The following is a 5879-nucleotide window of genomic DNA, read 5'->3' on the forward strand; positions in this document are numbered from 1 at the left end:
AGGTGTTGGGAATGGATCAGGGCAGGGAGGGCAAGAGGGGATGGGGAGACGTCCAGAAGATTGACAGGCTGTGTGGGAGGGGGAGGCAGAGAGGAGTGCGGAAGGGATATCTCCAGCGCATAGAGCAGATGCTCAGTAGCTAATGTCTTGAATGAACAATCCTAGGAGGCAGGTGGTGATGTGATCTCCCATTTGTAAATGATACCTCGGACAGAAAAGGTTAGGTAACTTGACCATTATCAATAGCTAGGAAGGGGAGGGCCCAGGATATGTGTGTGTGTGTGTGTGTGTGTGCGTGTGTGTGTGTACACCATTAACTTACCAAGGAGACATCAGCAGGGCCAGATCACGTAGGTCTTGTGAGGAATTTGGGAGAGGCATGGAAATGTATATGTCACTTTTTTTTTTTTTTTTTTTTTGAGACGGAGTCTCAATCTGTTGCCAGGCTATAGTGCAGTGGCGTGATCTCGGCTCACTGCAACCTCCGCCTCCCGGGTTCAAGCGATTCTCCTGCCTCAGCCTCCCGAGTAGCTGGGACTACAGGCACACGCCACCATGCCCAGCTAATTTTTGTATTTTTAGTAGTGACTGGATTTCACCATGTTGGCCAGATTGGTCTCGATCTCTTGACCTTGTGATCTGGCTGCCTTGGCCTCCCATTATATGTCACATTTCTATGTCCATCCCAGAATCTCTCCCCTGAGCTCCAGACTGGCTGCCTACCTCATACCTGTTGGTAATCTAGAGGTATCTCCAGAGTAATTTTGATCAAATTGAGCTCCTGCTCCTTTCCCCAAAATTTATTCCCCCCCATGTTCATTTCAATAAATGCTCCCTCCATCCTCTCCAGGCCCAAACCACTGGAATTGTCCTTTACTCCTCTTTCTGTCTTATATCCATGTCTGTCAGCTAATATACCTGACCACTTCTCCCCACCTTCACTCCTGTCCACCCTTATCTCCTTCCCAGACCATTATAGCAGGCTCGTCAGTGATCTCTCTGCTCTCACCCCTGCCCCCAGAGTGTTCGTCACATGCAGCTGGAGGGATGCTGTGAGCACCTGTATCAGGTCATATCCCTCCCCTGCTCAGAACACTTCCAAGGCTCCATCTCGCTCGGGGTAAAACCCAGAGTCCTCTGCAAGGCCCTGCATTGTCTGCCCTCATCACCTCTCTGACATCATCTACTCTCCTTACTCCCTGTGCTCCAGCCACACTGGCCCGAGGGCCTTTGAGCTTGCTCTTTTCTTTGCCTAAAGAACTCATCTACCAAATAGCCCAGACTCGTTCCTTCCTCTTTAGGTCTCCCCTGAGATGTCACTGCCTTCCCGAGATCTTCCCTCACCACCCTTCTAAAATTGTACCACTTATAGTCACATCTATCTTTGCTTCTTTAACTTTATCCTTAGCATTAATCATATTACTGTGTAACACTCTATAGAATTTATCTATGTTTATGGTCTGTCTCCCCTGACCCTTACCTCTAGGAGACTGCTGACTTCGTGAGGGAAGGGGCTTTTGTCTACTTCCTCCGTTATCTGCAACACATAGAAAAGTGCTTGGCACACAGTTAGGGCTCAGTAACTACTTATCAAATAAACTATTGAAGAGCACACATCTGGATCCCAGCATGCTGGGGACTCTGCTGATCTCCTTTCTACAGAACTCGAAGGGGCTGCCTTAAAGTTTTCTGAGGGCTCAAGACATTCAACAAGTATTTCACCTTGCCTCTTCTTTCTACTCAGCATTGGGAACACAGCAGAGAACAAAATATTTCCCTACCCCCATAGAACCTACAGTAATAGGGATGGTAATTTAGACTATCAAATAATCACACGTGTGAAATTACCAAGAAAGGTAGAGAGTGTTATAAGAACACTTGATAGGAAATCAAATCCGGATCCTAGGAAATGAGGTTTGAGGTGATGAAGGAGTAGGCATTAACTCCTTTAAGAGATAAGAGTTTGTGATGGTTGGAGCCTAGAGGCTGATGCAGAGCAAGAGATCAGACCTTGTGTATGCCATAAGTTTGGGTGTTTACCCCACATGTAGTGGGAAGTTGTAGAATTTTCAGCTGGGGATGGGAGCGTGGTCAGGTGTGTGTGTGTGTGTGTGTGTGTGTGTGTGTGTGTGTGTGTGTGTGCTTCCCTCTAAAATTCTTCATACTAAAGTGTACTTTAAAAGACTCCTCTGGCTTCTCTGTGGGGAATTGACTATAAGGCATTAAGGATTGAAGTAGGGAGACCAGTGACAAGGCTGTTACTGTGAGATTAAAATAGCTGTGATTAAAGACAGCCACACATTCTTTGCTGTTTTTCCTATCAAGAGGTGGAGTCTCCTTCCTTCTCTGTATATCTGAGCTGGCCCTGAGATTTGTTTTGACCAACAGAATACAATGAAAGCAGGCTGGGTGCGGTGGTTCATGCCTGTAATCCCAGCACTTTGGGAGGCTGAGGCAGGTGACTCACTTGAGGAAAGGAGTTCGAGACCAGCCTGACCAACATGGAGAAACCCCATCTCTACTAAAAATACAAAAAAAAAAAAAAATTAGCCAGGTGTGGTGGTGCACTCCTGTAGTCCCAGCTACTCTGGAGGCTGAGGCAGGAAATCACTTGAACCCGGGAGGTGGAGGTTGCAGTGAACCAAGATCATACCACTGCACTCCAGCCTGGGTGACAGAGTGAGACTCTGTTTCAAAAAAAAAAAAAAAAAAAAGAATACAATGAAAGTGATGTTGTACTAAATGGAGGCCTAGGCCTTAAGAGACCTGGCAGATTCTGCTTCTACTCTTGGAGCCCTGCCCTTTCTATAGATCTGCCCCCAGCCCGTGGCTGTTCCAACTTTTAGCTGATGTGCCAGGCGTGCGAGTGATGCCATCTTGGGATGGCCTAACCCCCATTCCAGTTGACACCACTTGGAGTAGGGATGAACCATCTCAAATCCCCTCACCCTTTGAGCCTTGTCCAAATTGCAGAATCATGAGCAAAGAAATGGTTGCTATTTTATGCCCCTGTGGCTTAGGATGCTTTGTTACACAGCAATAGCTAACTGAAACAAGCTAATATTTTTTTGAGATCTTACCATTTTATGTATTAGCTCATTTAATCTTCAGTTACTGTATGTGGTGCTATTACTGTTCCCATTTTACAAATGAGGAAATGAAGGCACACAGAAGCTAATAAAGTACTAGTAAGGTGCCTGGCACAAAGCACTGAATATGTGATAGCTATTATTATCAGCATCATGTTCATCAGCATTACAATTTTCACAATTGTTGAAGAAGTGGCAGTCAGATGAATAAACACATTAGTAACCCACTTCCACTTCTTTTTCCTCTTCTTTTTTTTTTTTTTTAAGCAGGGCCTGACTCTGTCACCCTGGCTGGAGTCACTGCAGCCTTGACCTCTTGGACTCAGGTGATCCTCCTGCCTCAGTCTCCTGAGTACTTGGGACCACAGGCATGCACCACCACACCTGGCTAATTTTTGTATTTTTTGTAGAGATGGGGTTTCACCATGTTTCCTAGAGTGCTCTCGAACTCCTGGGCTCAAGTGATCCACCTACCTTGGCCTCCCAGTGCTGAGATTACAGGTGTGAACCACTGTGTTCAGCCAACCCACTTCTTAGTGATGTGATTTTAGCCATTTTCTTGGAAGGACTAGTAGAGAGATGGAAAGACATCAAGTCTTTGGTGATGTTTTTGAAGTGCTGGATCAGGCCTCACTTGGAGTGAGTTACCTCCAGACTTTCTCATTAGGGAATTCAACATATCTCTATCGTTTACGCCAACTATATTGTTGAATTGAGTTTTCTATTACTTAGAACCAACAATATCCTAACTGATTCCAGGGTTTTCTTTACTTATTTGTTGAGTCATCAGATGCTGGCTATTTACTACATGCCAAGCATTTTTAGGTGGTGGTATTATTAACAGTAGCAAACAAGACCCCCAAAAGCCCTGTCCTCCTGAAGCCTGCATTCCAGTGGGCAAGATGAATGCTAATATTAGTGAACAGAGCTGTGGAAGTTGAGGGTTGGAGGACTAGAGAGTGGGAAGAGGTGCTATTTTAGATAGAGGGGTTAAAGAACACCTCTTTGAGAAAAACGTTAATGGACCTCACAGACAGGGAGGACACCAGCTGGGTGTATATTCTGGGAAGAAGGACATTCCAGGTAGAAAAAAACAGCAAATTCAAAGGCCCCGAGGCATGCTTGGTGTGCTGGAGGAGCAGAAAGGAGTGAACTGGACCTGACTGGACACGGTGGGAGGGAAGGAGACCAAGGCAAGGTCAGGTGGGACCAGGAGGCCATGGGAAGGACTTGAATTTGATGCTGATGAGATGTGTGGCAGTGAGAGCATGGTGAGCTGAGGCGATGTGATCTACCATGGTAAGAGGGTTCCTCTGGCTCCCACATGGCTACTAGGGTGGAAGCAGGATGCCAGTGAGAAGGCCACTATATAGTCCGGCTGAGATGACTGTGGCTTGGCCAGGGTGCTAACGGGGAGGTGGGGAGATGTGGTCAGATTTTGCGTATAATTTGAAGGAAAAATCAGGTATGTAGGGTAAGAAGAGTCAAGGACCACACTGCGGCGTTTAGCCTGCACAGAGGAAGGAGGGAGTGCCATTAACTGTATGGACAAGACTGAGAGAGAGTGTGGGCATGTTTAGCCTCTGAGTGGACTCACTGGCCAAGCAAGAGCTTATACGAGACTGGCATTGAAGGGTGAGATCTGGGCTGGGAGTAGTTGGCATGTTTATGGTATTAAAGCCCAGGATGGGATCACTAAGGGAGGGTGTATAGATGGAAGTGTGGTCTGAGAATGAGAGCAAGGAGGCCCATGAGGAGGTTGCTGCAATAATCTAGGTGATATGACAGTGGCCTGTACCAGGGCAGGGGCAGGAGTGAGTAGTCATTGGAGTCTGGGTGCATTTTGAAGGCAGAACTCACTGTGATTGGTTGTGGGTAGTGATGGAAAGAAGCCAACAAGGGCTTCATGAGAAGAGAATAGAAGCAGAAGAGAGACAGTGGTTTGACATTCCTCCTTTCCACTGGGCCCTGTGGTCTCTGCTTCTCTTTGCATTGGCTGCTTCCTGTTCTCAGGCAGCTGGGTAGGTCCTGGGTGGACTCTTGCCCCAACTCTACGTGACCTTCCAGCTCAGTTATCCACAGCCGCTCAGTCTTCATTCCAAATTTCCCAGATAGGAATGGGGTTTCCAGGGTCGGGTATCCAACCATGCTCAACTCACTGGAGCTGGAGGATTCCTATAGTGATGACTGTCTGCTCAGAAGGGCTGTGGACTGGGCAGGCCCCCCAAACATTCACAGTGACCATGTGTTTCTGACACTTGGTGTACAGGGTGGACATGTGGGTGGGTGGGTGTGGCAGGGTTTGGAGATGATTTGACCCTCTTTTGGCTGATGGGTGGGACAGACCATTTATATTGCCTCAGATGTGTCCTGGATTGGGCAAACAGGAAAGGGGATACCAGGAAGGTGGATCTGGCAGGCCTTGGGCTGTGAAGCGTTAAGGGTCATTTGGGAGGATTCAGGCACAGCTTCTGTCTGTTCATGCGTATTCCCAGAGGAGTCAGGGAGACACACATTACTCTGAACTCAAGAGAGACACAGCGATGGCTGAGACAGCCTCCACCTTGCCCTCGCAAAGCTCACAGTCCAGTGGGGAAGACAACCCCAATGGCAGACAGTGACCAGGGTCGGGGTGGGGAGGCAGAGGGGTTGGGGCCAGGATAGCGGAGCCACGGGGACTGTGGGAGCCAGAGGCAGCTCCTGACCCAGTCTGCGGTGTCAGGTGGGACTTCCTGGCGTGGGGGGCATGTAAGATGAGATCTGAAGGATGAGTCAAACAAAGGGTGCTGT

This window comes from Hylobates moloch, unplaced genomic scaffold, assembly GCF_009828535.3.
Source record: "Hylobates moloch isolate HMO894 unplaced genomic scaffold, HMol_V3 SCAFFOLD_13, whole genome shotgun sequence".
Classification (NCBI taxonomy): domain Eukaryota; kingdom Metazoa; phylum Chordata; class Mammalia; order Primates; family Hylobatidae; genus Hylobates; species Hylobates moloch.